Here is a 19,008-nt window from a genome sequence, read left to right on the forward strand (position 1 = left end):
CATGAGGACTAGCGAGGTAATGATAGGATACTTTTTGTACCCTCTCATAATCCTGTAAAGGTAAAGAATGACACAAAATAATGAGAAGGCCTATACGAGGCTAAGGATTCCCAAATTATCAACATCATTACACACCTATGTTAAACTCTTCAAGAGTAGGATGCTATACGGGTTGTTGTGAGAAGGCTAACAAATTAGCTCATTTTCTTTCAAGCAAGACCACATATGCAGCTGGAACTAGGTGAAGTTATATGACAAGGAAGTAGTAAGGTTCCATGAGGTTTTCTTAACTAATATCTCAAATAAAGGGACTTCAATTATAATTAACGTCTTGAGATCAATCCAAGAAGAGATCAGGAGCACAGACAGGTCTTAGTACCGCATTTCTCCCTCGAGCTACTAAATAGACTGAGCGCACTATTAGACGCTAGAAGATATGTCACAAGCCGGGAGATTAACTTCAAAGGTAGCCGGAATGATTATCCATCACTTATCAAGTTGCCTACAATAATAATTACTACTCCAGTATTCCAATGGACCCGACATAATTATGCAAGCAATTGAATAAAAGCCAGAGTCAGCAGGAATGATATACAAATAATTGACATCGACATACAGAGTTCAACTTGATGATTGGATGTTCATAATAGGGTCACCTAGAAAAGGAACTTGACCCAAAATATGTTAGACTGTATCAAGTTACTCGTAAGGTGGGCAACATGGCTGGTAAGTTGAGCTTACCACCTCATTTGGAAACTATACGCCCAGTCCATCTGATAGGAATGTTTTGCAAAGATACTAACGAGTCACCTAGGGCATATTCCATAGATAAGGTCCAGGAGATGGAATCCTGTGGGGAAAAACCTATCGCCATCTTGGATCAGCGAACTGGAAGATTGTAGACTAAAGACGTGCCTTCCATCAAGATATAATGGAAAAACCAAAACTAGAAAGAGGATGATCGAGGAACTGAAGAGAACATGAAATACAAGTATTCACACCTGTAACTAATATTTATAGGTAACCCTGACTCTTGAAACACGTATATGAAGTGCTTGTAGGAAATTATGTGTTAAGAAGATCGAAAAGAATCTCCCTACAATTTGTATAAGGTACTAAGAGGAGTTTTGTCTAACATTAAGGGACGAATGTTCTAAAGGGAGGAAGGATGTTACACCCCACCCTTTTTAAACTCGGAATGTCTCATAAATTCCTTGAACATTATCATGTGAGTCGTATATGCTACAACACTATCAAACAACTCCAAGAAAAGGAGAATGTGATACCCTATAGTAGGGAAGGTTGGAAATAGGGTTATGAGAAGTCGGAAGAAGTTGGAGGCCAAGTAAGGAGTCGTGGGACTCGACTTACCTACGTAAGTTACTAACTTAGAAGTCCTACACACTTAAGCTATTTGAGTACCGTCGAGCTTAAGTAGCAAGGATTACACGGGTTCTTAAAATAAGACGAGATTACGAACCCACAGTGAAGAGAAAAAGGCAACACGTGGCAGCACCTCAAGCAAGCAGGTGAACCACCTGCTTGGGTTCAAGTAGATGACCCACTTGCTTGGGGGAGGTGGACCCCACTGCCACGTGGCAGCACCCTATTGGCAGCATGCATATGTGGCCCAATAAGGGCTAGACACATGTCACCCTATGGGGCTGACACATGTCACCCTATGAGGCTGACACATGTCACCTCCAAATCCACCCTATATATGTATGTCAAGGGACTAAGGAATTTATTCCTTATCTTAAAACTTAGCCAAAAGCTGAAAAAGCTTGAGACCAAAGGAACATAGCTACGGATGGCTCCTTTTCAAGGTAAGTTCTGATTTTCCTTCGTGAATTAATTATCTACGGTGTTCATCAATATGTGGAGGTGTATATATGTATCTTACAATGTCTACAAAATTAATTCTTCAGCTTGGAACTTGAGAGAAAGTTGAAAGAACAAAGAGAGAAAACGTTAAAAACTAGTTAACAAACCCATTTTTAGAGGCGACAGTTGTTAGTAATATTGGTATAACTGCTTGTGTATAGATTAGTTTCGGGTGATTAAATATTTTTTGTAAAGGTATTTCATAGGTCTATAACTTTCATTTAGACTTTAAAATCCATTTTGGCGTTTATATTCATGAAAAAGGGTGATGAAGTGTAGAGGAGGTACTGTCCAGATTTTGGTTTTGGAAATCTTACACTGACTGCTGGTGGTGTTTTGGGCATATCAATTTGTAAAAATTGATGTAGGGGTGATTCTAAATTGTATGCGACCCTAAGATGCATGTCTATAACTTTCATGAAGGACTTAAATCCTTTTTCCCTCCATTACCCCTTCGAAACGAAGCGACAAGGTAAAACAGTAAGCTGTCCAGAATTCACATTTTGATAGTTTTGAGTGAGTTGTTGCTGCAGGGGTGTAATGTATTGTTGCAGGGTCTAAATGTATTATAAAAAAGTTATGGATATTGTTGGTTGCAACTACACGACCCCTCATTTCGTATAATGAAAGGCGTTATAGAATAAAGACTAGACGCCCTATTTGATATCATCTTTTTGAATGAGTCATTTGGAGTTTATATTGTATATTATTGGTATGTATTGCTGCAGGTTGTTGTTGTTGGTTGTCTGTAGGTATTAGGGACCTAATTGAAAATTTGGATAGGGCATATTATAGGGGAGGTGCTGCCCAATTTTCGGTAACGCCTTAACTAATTAAAGGACTAGTCGAAGAAACGAATAAGGAAATAGATTCTATGAATACTAAGGTGCAACTGAAAGTGCTAGAAAGTCTGGAGTGGTTGATATTCGCATTACTTCCATGTTGAATAGGTCTAAAGGATGACGAGGCAAACGGGATAAAGAGTAACTCATAAAAGGTATGTAAAGCTTTCTCTCGACATGTTTTGGTATAAGTTCATACAACTATCTTTCTTTCCTTTTGGCAATGTTTAGCCTTAAGTTAATTGTATATAAAGTGCGGGGATAATTCCATTCCCAGAATTCCGAGTACACCTCATAACCCCTATCCACTGTTCAGTATTAGAGTTCCTGTGAAGATTAAGTATTGCCTAGTAGGGCTTCTATGTGTCAGAATGTAATGTATGGGAAGCTATCTCTCATTTCCATTGAGATGTATTTGATACAAAAATGAGATTACGATGCCATAATAGTTCACCGAGCCCCATGAAGGGCCGGGTACGAAATATGTATATGAAGATCACCTGAAGGAAAGTACAAACTATATAGAGCTTATTCTCTTTCTTCTTTTGGGGCATGTCCTTGTTTTAGTTGTAAGTTAAATCTGATCTAAACTGAGGTAACTCCATTCTTAAACATCTATTAATTACTTTTGAATATCGAACTCTGATAGTAGTTGAACTATTTCCCCGGAAACTTTTATATGTTAAAGAGGTAACAAATGTATAGGCTCCAAGTCTTAAAGATTGTACGAGACTAAGTGTTTTTGATTCCATAAATGATTTGGCCATATGTTAATACATGTCTAGGGTCCCCGAGATTACCTTTGAGGCAGCCCATAATGGCATTTAGAGGACACTTGATATGACTACACCGTTACTTGGGTCCTCAAACAAAAAATTAACTATCTTATTTTGTCAAGTCTTTGATAATGATTTAAATTGCATATAGTTACTCACTACTCTACTCGAGTATACTGTAGCACTTCTTTCACCGAGTCCCGGGCTGGGAATAGTCATCATGCATAATTCACTGCATTATCTACCGAGCCCCTTACTAGAGGGCCGGGATACGTATGTATATATATATATGATGTGTTATAATATGGTGGTGATGGCACTGGAGCCATGATGGTTTTACAGAGGTGATTCACCGGACCCCCGAAAGGGGCCGGCTATATGATATGATTTGAGCATGCTTGTTTTTATAATTCACAAAGTACAGGTACAGGTTTCTAATTTGATATCTTATCCCCTGTTCCTCTATCTCAGATATGCTTCCAGTTGTATTATGTTATGTTTTACATATTTAGTACATATATCATACTAACCCCCTTTCTTCGGAGGGCTGCGTTTCATACCCGCAGGTACATATACAGGTTTTGGAGTCCATCAGCTTGGGATTCCGCTCAGCTAAGCTGGAGAAGGCTCCATTGTATCAGAGCCTAGTTTTTGATACTGATCATTGATGTATAAGATTGTTTTGTCTATTCAAGGGTACGACGGGGGACCTATCCCACCACATGTTATCGTTCATATTTTTAGAGGTCTGCAGACATATATATGTGGGTTGTGTATATCAGTTTGATTTAGCTGGGTCTACATGATGTATGGTATATGTTATTATGTTATGGCAGCCTTGTCAGCTTTCATGCCCTTTCATGTTACAACACAAACGAAAAAGGCTACAGGTTTATGAAAATATTATCGCCTAATGGGGCCCTATTACATGATATTATTTTATTTACAGTTCAACTTGACCACAGCTGATAGGTAGGTATACAAGGGGTCCAGGTCAGACCCCAGTCGCGGCCTACGGGGTTGGGTAATGATAGCTTCTCCTAGTACTTTCTGTCGTAAACCTGCAACTTTCGGTACACAAACTCTGCCTTGATATCATAGTATCCCACCGGCCATGATTTCAAATAGAGTCTTTCCCTTTTGGAGAGTTTCATCCCTATATTATGCTAGAACAGGGTCTTGGTATTGACATCGTTTTACTTTCTCCATGAGGGAGGATTCAGTAATTCCTCGAACAGAAACCCCGTCATTACCCGAATCAACTAAGTGGACTCCAAGGCTGGCAAGAGGGCAGATCTTACAGATCATCTCCTTCCGTTCTAGTTGTACCTCGGCCAAGCTACCCATTGACTTACAGCTGAGCGCATCCGCCACCATATTTGCCTTCCCTGGGTGGAATAAAATGTCGATATCATAGTCCTTCAGTAGTTCCAGCCACCTTCTTTGTCGTAGGTTTAGCTCCTTCTGCTTAAAGATGTATTGGAGGCTTTTGTGGTCTGTATAAATATCAACATGTACACTATACAAGTAGTGTCTCCATATTTTTAAAGCATGGATCACCGCTACCAATTCCTAATCATGCGTTGGGTAGTTCTTTTCGTTCTTTCTAAGTTGTCTCGGGAGACGTAAGCTATAACTCTACTATGTTGCATCAGAATGCACCCTAATCCAATACCGGAAGCATCACAATAGACAACAAAGCTGTTTGGTCCTTCTGGAAGAGTGAGGACAGGAGCCGTAGTCAATTTTTCTTTTAACAGTTGGAAGCTTCATTCACAACCGTCAGTCCATTGGAACTTAGCCGCTTTTTGCGTCAGTATTGTTAAGGGCACCGAAATGGAAGCAAACCTTTCCACGAACCTCCTATATTATCCTGCTAATCCCGAGAAGCTATGTATCTCTGTAGGGGTTGTAGGTCTTGTCCAAGCCTTTATGGCCTCAATCTTCTTTGTATCCACTCGAATACCGTCAGTTCTAATAATGTGTCCAATAAAAGCCACTGACGTTAACCAAAATTCACATTTAGAGAACTTAGCATACAATTGCTGGTGTTGAAGTACTCCCAGTACCACCTGTAAATGATCTGCATGTTCCTTCTCTGATCGTGAATAGACCAGAATATCATCAATAAATACGATGATGAACAAATCCAGAAATGGTTTGAAAACTCGGTTCATTAGGTCTATAAATACTGCTGGAGCATTTGTCAGCCCAAAAGACATCACCTTAAAGTCATAATGTCCATACCGGATCCTGAATACGGTTTTTGGTATATCCACCTCCCATACCCGCACCTGATGATAGCCTGACTGTAGGTCTATCTTCGAAAAGCATTGGGCACCCTACAACTGGTCAAACAAATCATCAATCCTAGGGAGGGGATATTGGTTCTTAACTATTACCTTATTCAGCTGCTTGTAGTCAATACATATTCATAGCGATCCATCTTTCTTTTTCACAAATAGTACTGGTGCTCCCCATGGTGATGTACTGAGCCTAATAAACCCTTTCTCCAGTAGGTCCCTCAACTGCTCTTTTAGCCCCTTTAATTCTATGGGTGCCATTCTATACGGGGGGATAGAAATAGGCTAAATATCTGGTGGTACGTCTATAGTGAACTCTATTTCCCATTCTGGAGGGAGGCCTGGAAGTTCATCTGGAAATATATCTGGATATTTATTAACCACGGGCACCGACTGAAGAGTTGGCACTTCAGCTTCGAGATCGTGTACGCGGACTAAATGATAAATGTACCCCTTGTTAATCATTTTCCTTGCCTTAAGATATGAAATAAACCTACCCTTTGGTGATGCTGTATTTCCTAACCACTCGACAATTGGTCCGCCTGAGAACTGAAATCGACCCATTTTGTTTTTATAGTCTACGTTGACATGACAAAAAGCTAGCCAATCCATACCCATAATAACATCAAATTCCACCATGTCTAACTCAATCAAATTGGGCAAGGTACGATGACTGTACATATTTACCAGGCAATGTCTATATACCTACTTTACCATAATAGAGTCCCCTACTGGCGTAGCAACCTCAAATGATTCTATTGACTCCGGCTCAATTTTGATTCTACTAGCAACAAAAGGAGATATATATGATAAAGTAGAACCTGGATCCATTAACGCATATACGTCCTGAGAAAAGATTGATAATGTAACTGTGACCACATTTAGCGACGCTTCTTGGTCCTACCTACTGACTAAAGTATATATATGATTAGAAGGACTGCTAGAACTGGAAGCTCCACTACGGCCTCTACCATGGCTTGCTGGTATCTGCATTCCCCGCCCCATCAGGCATATAGCCACAGAAGAAAACAAACCCTCAACTGACCCAGTGGGTTGAGCCATACCACCTGGAGTACTTTTATATGGACACTCCCTCGCAATATGGCCTTTACGTCCACAAGAAAAGCAAGCACCTATAGTCCAATGACATTCTCCAAAATGAGGCTTATTACAATGGGGACACTAGGGCATCAGGGGTATTAACTGTCGAGAACTCTGGTTCACCTGTATACCTGAAGCTCTAGAACCTTTTTCGGTCCCTGAATATCTAACACTTTCAACTCATCCACTTGGAAACTGTGGAGGTACACTTCGAGCTGGCTGGGAGGAATATCTACCAAACTGCTAGAATCGCCCGCTGTGAAATTCCCCAGGATAACCAACTAACTTAGCCCTCTTAGGCTAACTTCTATCAAACCCTCTATCAGTGTCATGACCCAACCCCGTAGGCCCTGAATGGGGCCCGACCTGGACCCTCCATATACCCAACTATCAGTTGTGGTCAAATTGAACTGTAAATAAAACAATATTATATAACAGAGCCCCATTGGGCGATAATATTTTCATAAACCTGTAGCCCTTTTCATCTGTATCACAACATGATAGGGCACGCAAACCGACAAGGTCGCCATAGAAAAATAACATATATCATATATCATGTACACCCAGCTGAATCAAACTGATATACACAACCCACATATATATATCTGACCAACTCTAAAAATATAAATGACAACATATGGCGGGACAGGGCCCCCGCCGTACCCTCAAATGGATAACACAATGTTATATATCAGTGGACAATATCAGGAACTACGCCCCGATACAATGGAGCCTCTTCCAACTGAGCTGCATGGAATCCTAAGCTGTCGGACTCCCAAAACCTATATCTGTACCTGCGAGCATGAACACAACCCCCCGAAAAGGGGTTCAGTACGACATATGTACTGAGTATGTAAAACGTAACATAGTACAACTGGAGGTATATCCAAAATAGAGAAGCAGGGGAAATAATTATCAAATCAGAAACATGTATCGGTACTCTGTGAATCATAAAAACATGCATGCTCAAATTTTCAATATAGCCGGCCCCGTTAGGGGTCCGGTGAATCATATATGTAGTATCAGTATCAGGCCCAGTGCCATCGTCACCTTATTAAAACACATCATCATAGTATCAGTATCAGGACCCAGGCCATCTTTACCTTATTATAACACATCATCATAGTATCAGTATCAGGCCATCATATATATATATATATATATATATACGGATGCCGGCCCTCTAGTAAGGGACTCAGTGAACAATGTAGTGAATTGCATGAATTTGGCAACCGGCCTGGGACTCGGAGAAGAAGTGTTACAGTATACACGAGTATAGTAGTGAGAAACAAAATACAGTTTAAATCATTATCTGAGACTCAGCTCTATAAGAGGACTAAGCTATTGTCTAAGAATTCGAGTAGCAGTATAGTCATTCTAGCTACCCTCTAAATGCCATTAGGGGCTACATTAATTACATCTCGAGGTCCCTAGACCTATACCAAAGTAAGACTATTCACTTAAGAATTCCAAAGTACTCGTCTTCGAATAATTTTATGACTAGGAGTTTGTATATTCACTAAGTCCTCAGTGTATAAAAGATTCAAAGAAATTAGCTTAACTATCATAAAAGTTCAACATTCAAAACTGAATAAAAGACACTTAGGAATGGAATCACTTTAGAGATTACATCATTTTTTACTTACCTCTACGACATGCCAAAAGAAGAGAAGGGATAGGCTTCACATACCTCTTGGGAGTTACTCTTTATCCTGCTCGTCTTGTCGTCCTCTGAACCTATTCAATATGAAAGTAATACGAATATCAACTACTCTTATCTTTCCATCATCTTAGGTTACACCTTAGTATTAATGGAATCAATTTCCTTAGTCATTTCCTCGACTAGTTCTTTAGTTTGTTAAGGCATTAACGAAAATTGGGAAGCACCTCCCCTATAATGTGCCCTATCCAAATTTCCAATTAGTTCCCTAAGACATACAGCCAACCAAAACCAACAACCTGCAGCAATTCACACCAACAATATACAACATAAACTCCAAACGACTTATTCAAAAATACGATATCAAAATAGGGTTTCTAGTTTCCATTTTCCCCAAACCTTTAACCGTACGAAGCGGGGGGTCGTGTGGCTGCTACCAGAAGCTACCCCACCTCATTTAGAACATATTTAGACCCTTCAACCACAATCCCCACCCCTGCAGCAGCACCTCGCAAGAACAACACTTTATTTCGACAACAATTCAACTATAGCGACTTCAATTTAGTTTATTCCGAACGTCAAACTTTTTGCGACTTTTCTCCAACTTCCAGCAGCCCACAAGGTGTTTAATACAACCTATAATAACACCATAAAGTCCAAATTTAAAGGATAAGCCGTACCTTACCCAAAATTGGCCAAATCTAGCTAAAATTATGCCTCGGAACTTTTTTTTGTGCGACTTGAACGCCGTGGCTGCTTGCTATCCGATTTTTGCTGCAACTAGCCATGCTTTTATACTTCTAATACCTCCATATCATCGTGGTATATGCTAGATAATTAATTTAGGGAACAAAATCGGGACTTACCTAATTGTTTTCCCTTGGCCGCCCTCTTTTTCTCTCTAGCTTAGGGTTTTTAGTTCCTTTGTTGCTGCTGCAGTTTGTGAATACAAACTGAACATATTACATGATATACATGTATATTGTTGGTCCTAGGAGGCGACATATCTCAGCCCCTAAGGGGGACAGGTGTCCAGCCCCCTATTGGGCCACCGTATCCATGCAAGCAAGGAGAGGCTGCCACGTGGCAGTGGGGCCCAGCTCTCCCAAGAAGGTGGGTCACCTACTTGACCCCAATCAGGTGGGTCACCTGCTTGCTTAGGGGCTACCACTTGTCAACCTCCCATTGGCTGCCCCGCGCAATTTTTTTCCTTCCTTGTGGGCTCGTATTCTCATTCGTAATCTCGTCTCACTTTAAGAGCCTATGAAACCCTTGCTACGTAAGCTTTGTATTTAATCAAGTAACTCACATATGTAAGACTTCTAAATTAGTAGCTTATGTAGATAAGTCGAGTCCTACGACTCGTTACTTGGCCTCCAACTCCTTTCGACTTCTCTTGATCCTATTTCCAACCTTCCCTACCATGAGGTGTCACATTCTCCCTTCTTAGAGTTGTTCAATAGGGTCGTAACTTAAGTGGCTCACATACTAGCTTCTATGTAACTTAAGGAACCTTCCGAGTTCAAAGATGTGGGGTGTAACATCCTTCCCCCCTTTAGAACATTCATCCCCGAATGTTAAAAGCAACTTCCTTTGAGACTTTATATAAATTATAGAGGGGTTATTTTCCTTTATGCTAGCACATACATTTCCATCTATATTATTAACATACGAGTGCTCAAGATTTGGAGTTACCTATAGACATCGGTTACAGGTGCGAATACTTGTGTTTCATGTTCTCTTTAGTTTCCCCGGTCATCCTCTTTCTAGGTTTGGTTTTTCCACCGTATTTGAATGGAAGGCACGTCTTTAGTCTACAATCTTCCAGTTTGCCGATCTAAGAGGGCGATAGGTTTTTCCTCATGAGATTTCATCTCCTGGACCTCATCTATGGAATATACCCTGGGTGACTCGCCAGTACCCTTGCAAAGCCTTCTTATTTGATGGATTGAGCGTATAGTTTCCAAATGAGGTGGTAAGCTCAACTTACCAGTCATGTTGCCCACCTTACGAGTAACTTGATACAGTCTAACATATTCTAGGTCAAGTTCCTTTTCTAGGTGACCCTATTATGAACATCCAATCATCAACTTGAACTCTTTATGTCGACATCGATTATTTGTATATCATTCCTACTAACTCTGGGCTTTTAGTCAATAGCTTACTTAATCATGTCGGGGCCTTCTTAGCTTAGTCTTTCTAACATCTACCCATCCAATAGGGGACTTACACATCTTACTCTACCACTCTTGTATAGAGACATTGGGATACCAAAGTGGTAGCCATTATGGTAGGTAATCTTAATAAGTGGTGGACGATCGTCTTAGTTGCTCCTAAAGCCAACCATATAATAGTATGCTTAGTATGTTCAACAATTCGAGGAAGAATGCGGTACGAAGACCTTTTTGTGCTCCCGATCTTTTCTTGGACTGATCTCTAGAATTTAACCATAATCAAAGTCCCTCTATCTGAGATATTAACTGGGGAAACCTCACGGAACCTTACCATTCTCCATGTTCTATAACTCCCCCTAATTTCAGCAGCATAGGTGCTCTTGATTGGAAACAAATGGGCTGATTCATTATCCTACTCACAATAACCCATATAGCACCCTACTCTTATAGAGTATAAAATGGGTGCGTAATGACGTTGATAACTTGGGAATCGTTAGCCTCGTATAGTCCTTCTCGACTCTTTCCAGAACTTTAACTGGCATTCTACCTTTTGGGTTCTGCTTTTTAATCCTTAGGGTTGGCTACTGAATAATGCTTCAGCCCCCTCGTGTAATAGGTCTCATAGTCGTTCTGTGCTTTATCTAACATGATCTGGTATAATTTTGATGGAATTTTGGCGTATATACTCGCCACTCTGTAGTAACCAGCTAATTCTACCCATTTCGTTTAAACTTTTTCACCACTTTCCTTACCCCCACTTGTAACCTTCTAGACCGATTATCTTGTATCATTCTTTACCTTCACAAGAATATGAGAGGGTACAAGAAGTATCCTAGCGTTACCTTGCTAGTCCTCATGTTTTACTCTGCTTTTTTTTCTCTCTTATCTTATATTTGATGTCGGGGGAGCTCTTTGGCCCAATTGTGGCCATGTATTATGTCACCCATAGTACCAATTCCATCTCGATAGTTTGGCTTAACCTATCCTTGCATCTCTCGGTAGTTAATTGTAACTTAGGCTTCTCTGCCTGGTATAATAGCTATGGGGACTCCGTAAGGTCTTACCATTTCTTCACCCTATAATTTTATACCTTCTCAGCTGAGTAGGTAGCCTTTGCTCAAATGAGAAGGGGCCAATATCATTAATCCACGGGTAACATTCCATTCAGAGTCATTTATCAATGGAGTGTGGAATGAGTCTTGTAGTCCTGGTCATATTATGGAATTTCCGACTTTGGGTCTTACTTCCTGACTTCCATAAATTATATCAATTAGTAACCTTAACTTTTTGGGTTTTTATTTTTGGCCCTCAGAGTTGGCTGCCAAGCGGTGTCGAAATTCCCTCGCCCACTGGCCCATATAGTCATTCTGTGGTTTTTCTCTCATTAACTGGTACTATGTTGAAGAGTTGTGGCCTTTGAATGTGTCGTCAGTTAGCAATTAGCTAATCCTTCTTATTTTGCTTAAGCCCTTGTCATAATTGCCTTAACGTAATGTATAGTATTCCACGAACATAATCTCATGTCGTTCCTCCGCCGCTAGTTCCGATTCTTCTATCTCACGTGATCATACCAGCACTAACACATTAAGTTCCATCAGAAATTTCAAGGTTAAGCGTGGTGGGGCGAGAGTAATACTGGGATGGGTGACCTCCTTGGGAAGTCTTCGTGTTGCATTTCATTGTAATCCTTGCCATAATGTGTGGGGCACTCAACTCAGCTCCAGATTTACATTAGCGTTGTCTCGCGAGTCATTATGTTTTGCCCTGTCCTTTCGTCTGTTATCTTGCATCCAGTAACGGCGTAGACCTTTAGCTCTACTATTCTCTATTCACTTTGTGTTCTCCTCTTTTTCTACCATAGGAGGCTTTGTATTCCTTTTTCTGTGGTTATTTATCTATCGCAACATCATTTGCTACTAACGCTATAATCAATATTTTGGCTTTTGGTCTAGCATGCTGTCATTATCCTTCGTAATGTCTCTTAAGTTGGTTGATATCCTTTCATGGTTACACTCTTTTATTTTTATACGCAGCCACCTTCTAGTGTTATGTTGTTCAGGGTCTTGTCACAAACTTCTTAACACTGCCTTATGCAGCATTCTGGCTTCCATTCAATTATTGGTGGCTTCCGGACCCTTCTAACTTGGTTCGGCAAGATATCTTAGTGAAGTTTAGACATCCATCTCAGATATATTCACATATCGATTGCCTTCACCTTACTCTTGCCATTTTCTCATTAACTTCCCCCCCTTTAGAGGGTACTCATACTTTCATTTGTCTGTACTTTATTCTACATCTCTATGTCCAATCTCAATTTTTGTCCAATTCCTTTCACCAATCTATTTGATACTGCATCATGTCTCCATCTATCTGCATATTTTATACCTGACTATGTGCATACGGAGCCTTGACTAAATTACGAAGCGATGAGAACCTTTCCATATCTAATGTGATGTCTTGTCTACTAATCGATACTTGAATAATGTGACCCAGGGGACAACTCGTCCAAGGCCACCTTCTACTTTTTCTGTTTCAAAGAATTACTTAGCACCTATAGTCATTCCAATTCCTATTAGGCAGTGCTAATATTCCGACGATAAGGTTTTCTAGGAGTAGTAGCTTTATCCCAACCTATATCCTGTGCTTTTTGGGGTGAATAGGAGTTGCGCCATTTATTCCTTAAGTTTTCCATCCTCGTCCCCTAAGGGTTCCACCATTATCGGGGCGACGTTGTGTACACACGTTATTTCTTTTGTATCTTAAGCCCCATGCTCTTACTGGGTTCTCAACGCAGGCCTTTAACTTAGTCGACGCGTACTAAGTGCGTCTTACTAGTGGTTTCACTTTATCCCTGCATACTCGTATCACACTATTCAATTCATACTTATATATCCCCCTTTTAATTCGTATTCATATTCAGTCCCTGACATCTCCTTGAGATACTTCTGTTAGGAGTTCTTTTTCCAATTAGTCGGTGGAGAAATATAAACTGTTATCACAAATCATTTTTCAACCATTGTTGAAAGAACCCAGAATCTATGAAACATGACAGTACTCATTTTAATACTTGACCCTCTTGGTCTCATTCCGAGTTTATCTTTGAGTTATGAAAAACTCGTCTAATTTACAATAGGAGTTGAGGGCTTGGTATTTTTTTCAAAAAAGAGTGAAACTCGTTCGCGGGATATCTTATCATTCACCCTAAGCCCTCTGTTTATATTCCTACAGTACAAATACGGCTGGAAATACCGTGGTCTGAACTTTACTACTTAAATAAGCTTTTGTTCCTCCGAAACAAATTTTCCCAAGTAAAGAGGGTGTCCCTTATCGACGACCTGAAGAGTACCTCTTACAACTTTAATTTTTCATAATATGGGTACTCGGTATCAACTTCCAAGACATGTTATAAGCTATGGTTTACTCCCTTTTTCTTGTTTTTGGAAAATTTCGGCAGAGTTTCCTCTACATTTCTTACTTACGCCAAAACCTGCACGCAGAAAATACCAACAATGCCTCACAGGATCAACATATATATATACATATCATATCACAGCTGCACAGGGCTTTCAATGTCATCTCATATCGCAGCCACACAGGGCTTTCAACGTCAACAATAATATAAAAATACTAGACTTACCTCATATGTCCAACTTCAAACTGCATCTGTTGCACTTTCTATCTGCTTTCCTTTCAAGTTTCAACTTTACATTTCAATAGTACTTCTACTTCAATACCTTACTCGACAGATATCTTCCGTGGCTTTACTTTACCTACCTGCATGCTTCGTAACTTTCCATGTTGTCAATTACTTCCTTTTGTTGGTGTCATCCTTCTGTTAAGATCCAAGGTTAGTATAAGGAATTTTTCTATGACTCAGATCTAAAGGACGATCTCAGATGTGAAGGAAAGGAAATATCCTAAATGTCCTGTAGCTTCCTATTTATAGATGTGGCGCACAACACATCGATAATCAAGACTCTACTAGACACGGTCTGCAGACAATCCAATGATGAACTGCTCTGATACCACTTCTGTCATGACCCAACCTCGTAGGCCTTGACTAGGGCCCGACCTGGACCCCCCGTATACCCAACTATCAGCTGTGGTCAAATTGAACTTTAAATAAAACAATATTATATAACAGAGCCCCATTGGGCGATAATATTTTCATAAACTTGTAGCCCTTTTTGTTTGTATCACAACATGATAGGGCACGTAAGCCGATAAGACTGCCATAACAAAATAACATATATCATATCTCATGTAGACCAAGCTTAATCAAATTGACATACACAACCCACATATACATGTCTGCACACCTCTAAAAATATAAATGACAACATATAGCGGGAAAGGTCCCCCGCCGTACCCCCGAATGGATAACACAATGTTATACATCAGTGGACAATATCAGAAACTAGGCCTCAATACAATGAAGCCTCTTCCAGCTGAGCTGCGTGGAATCCTAAGCTGTCGGACTCCCAATACCTGTATCTGTACCTGCGGGCATAAACGCAGCCCCCCGAAAAGGGGGTCAATAGGACATATGTACTGAGTATGTAAAACGTAACATAGTACAACTGGAGGTATATCCAAAATAGAGAAGAAGGGGAAACAATTATCAAATCAGAAACATGTACCAATACTCTGTGAATCATAAAAACATGCATGCTCAAATTTTCAATATAGCCGGCCCCGTTAGGAGTCTGGTGAATCATATATGTAGTATCAGTATTAGTCCCTGTGCCATCGTCACCTTATTACAACACATCATTATAGTATCAGTATCAGGCCCCAGGCCATCGTCACCTTATTACAACACATCATCATAGTATCAGTATCAGGCCCCAGGCTATCATATATATACATACTGATACCGGCCCTCTAGCGAGGGACTCGGTAAACAATGCAATGAATTGCATGAATTTGACAACCGGCCTCGGACTCGGAGAAGAAGTGTTACAGTATACACAAGTAGAGTAGTGAGAAACAAAACACAGTTTAAATCATTATCTGAGACTCAGCTCTATAAGAGGATTAAGCTATTGTCTAAGAATTCGAGTAGCAGTATCATCATTCTAGCTGCCCTCTAAATGCCATTAGGGGCTACATTAATTACATCTCAAGGTCCCTAGACCTATACCAAAGTAAGACTATTCACTTAAGAATTCCAGAGTACTCGTCTTTGAATAATTTTATGACTAGGAGTCAATATATTCACTAAGTCCTAAGTGTATAAAAGATTCAAAGAAATTAGCTTAACTATCATAAAAGTTCAACATTCAAAACTGAATAAAAGACACTTAGGAATAGAATCACTTTAGAGATTACATCATTTTTTACTTACCTCTACGACATGCTAAAAGAAGAGAAGGGATAGGCTTCACATACCTCTTGGGAGTTACTCTTTATCCTGCTCGTCTCGTCGTCCTCTGAACCTATTCAATATGAAAGTAATACGAATATCAACTACTCTTATCTTTACATCATCTTAGGTTACACCTTAGTATTAATCGAATCAATTTCCTTAGTCATTTCCTCGACTAGTTCTTTAGTTTGTTAAGGCATTAACGAAAATTGGGCAGCACCTCCCCTATAGTGTGCCCTATCCAAATTTCTAATTAGGTCCCTAAGACCTACATCCAACCAACAAAAACAACTTGCAGCAATTCACACCAACCATATACAACATAAACTCCAAACGACTTATTCAAAAATACGATATCAAAATAGGGTTTCTAGTTTCCATTTTCCCCAAATATTTAACCGTAGGAAGCGGGGGTCGTGTGTGTCATGACCCAACCCCATAGGCCGCGACTGGGATCTGACCTAGACCCCCGTGTACATATCTATTAGCTGTGGTCACATTGAACTGTAAATAAACAATATCATGTAATAAAGCCCTACTGGCCGATAATATTTCATAAATTTATAGCCCTTTTTGTTTGTATCACAATATGATAAGGAACGCAAGCCGACAAGGCTACCATAACATAATAACATATATTATATATTATTTAGACCCACCTGAATCAAACTGACATACACAACCCATATATACACGTCAGCAGACCTATAAATATATAAATGACAACATATGGCGGGACAGGGCCCCCGTCGTACCCCTGAATGGATAAAACAATTTTTATACATTAGTGGACAGTATCAAAAACTAGGCCCTGATACAATGGAGCCTCTTCCAGCTTAGCTGCATGGAATCCTAAGTTGACGGGCTCCCAAAATCTGTATCTGCACCTATGGGCATGAACGCAGCCCCCCGAGAAAGGGGGTCAGTATGACATATGTATTGAGTATGTAAAATGTAACATAATACACTGGATGTATATTCGCAATAGAGAAGCAGGGGAAAAAATTCTCAAATCGAAGACATGTACCTGTACTTTGTGAATCACAAAAGCAGGCATGCTCAATTTATACAATATAGCCAGCCCTTTCAAGGGTTCGGTGAATCATATCTGTAGGACCATCATAGGCCCGGCTCCATCACCACCTTATTACAACACATCATCATATATATACATACGTACCCGGCCCTCTAGTGAGGGTTAGTCCCCTCATATAATGTCTCTCGTAGTTGTTATATGCTTATTCTAATATTATCTAGTATAGTTCTGACAGAATTTTGGCATAGAAACTCGCTATCCTGTAGTAACCAACTAGTTATGCCAATTTTACTTAGACCCTTTAACAATTTCCCTTACCCCCGCTTGTAATCCTCTAGACACATTATCCTGTGTCATTTTCTTCCTTACAAGATGATGAGAGGATACAAGAAGTATTCTAGAGTTACCTCGCTAGTTCTCATATTTTACCTTGCCTTTTTCTCCCTTATCCTACATTCGATGTTGGGGTAGATCTTTGGTCCACTCGTGGCCATGTCTTACTCCACCCGTAGCACTAATTCCATCTCGGTAATTTAGCTTAACCTATCTTTGTGTCTCTCGATAATCAATTACAACTCGGGCTCCCTTGCCTAGGACAATAGCTGTGGGGACTCCGTAAGGTCCTACCACTCTTTTACTCTACAATTTTACACCTTCTCGGTGGAGTAGGAACCTTTGATCGAAGGAGCAGGGGATAATATAGTTACTCTCCGAGTAACCTTCCCTCTAGAGTTATTTGGCGCTGGAGTGCAAAATGAGCCTTGTAGTCCTGGTCATACTGTGGGATTTTCGACCTTGGGCACTACTTCCTGTCATTCGAAAATTACATCAGCTGGTACCCTTATCTTTTGGGTTCTGCTTTTCTGCCCTCAGAGTTGGCTACCAAGTGGTGTCGAAATTCCATCGCCCATTGGCCCATATAGCCATTTTACGGTTTCCCTCTCATTAACTAGCTCTATGTTGAAGAGCTGTGGCATTCGAGTGCATCGTCAATTATCAATAAGCTAATCATTCTTGTTTTGCTTAATCCCTTGTTACAATTGCCTTAACGTATCTTATAATACTCTGGGTACATAATCTCATATCGTTTCTCCGTCGCTAGTTCAGATTCCTCCATCTTGCGCGATCACACCAGCACTAACGCATTAAGTTCCATCAAAATTTTAAAGTTAAGCGTGTTGGGGTGAGAGTAATATTGGGATGGGTGACCTCCATGGGAAGTCTTCATGTCGCGTTTCATTATAACCTTTTCCATGAGGTGCAGGCACTCAACTTAGCTCTAGATTTAGCTCAGCATTGTCTCACGAGTCTTTATATTTTGCCCTGTCCTTTCATCTGTTATCTTGCATCCAGTGTCGGCGTAGACCTTTAGCTCCACTATCCTCCATTCCCTTTGTGTTCTCCTCATTTACTACTATAGGAGGCTTTCTATTCCTTTTCCTTTGGTTATTTATCTATCGCAACATCATTTGCGACTAACTCTATGACCAACGTTTTGGCTTTTGGTCTAGCATGCCATCATTCTCCTTCGTAGTGTCTATTGAATTATTTGATATCCTTTCATGGTTACACTCTTTTATTTTTATACGCAGCAGCCTTCTAGGGTTATGTTGTTCAGGGTCTCATCACAACTTCTTATCGCTGCCTTATGTAGCATTCTGGCTTCTATCCAATTATTGGTAGCTTCTGGACCTTTCTAACTTGTTCGGCCAGATATCTTATTGAAGTTTAGATGCCCATTTCAAATATATTCCCATATCGATTACTTTCACCTTACTTTTGCCATTTTCTTATTAACTTCCCCCCTTTAGAGGGTACTCGTACTTTCCGCTGTTTGTACTTGTAGTTGTTCCAATTTCCATTA

General features: G+C 40.2%; 1 pseudogene; it reads left to right on the forward strand.

Annotated features, from left to right (window-relative positions):
- Positions 1-18,262: 18,262 nt before the first annotated feature.
- On the forward strand, positions 18,263-18,382 carry LOC129904325 (5S ribosomal RNA; annotated as a pseudogene).
- The last annotated feature ends 626 nt before the right edge of the window (positions 18,383-19,008 follow it).

This window comes from Solanum dulcamara, chromosome 1 (genome assembly GCF_947179165.1).
Source record: "Solanum dulcamara chromosome 1, daSolDulc1.2, whole genome shotgun sequence".
NCBI lineage: Eukaryota > Viridiplantae > Streptophyta > Magnoliopsida > Solanales > Solanaceae > Solanum > Solanum dulcamara.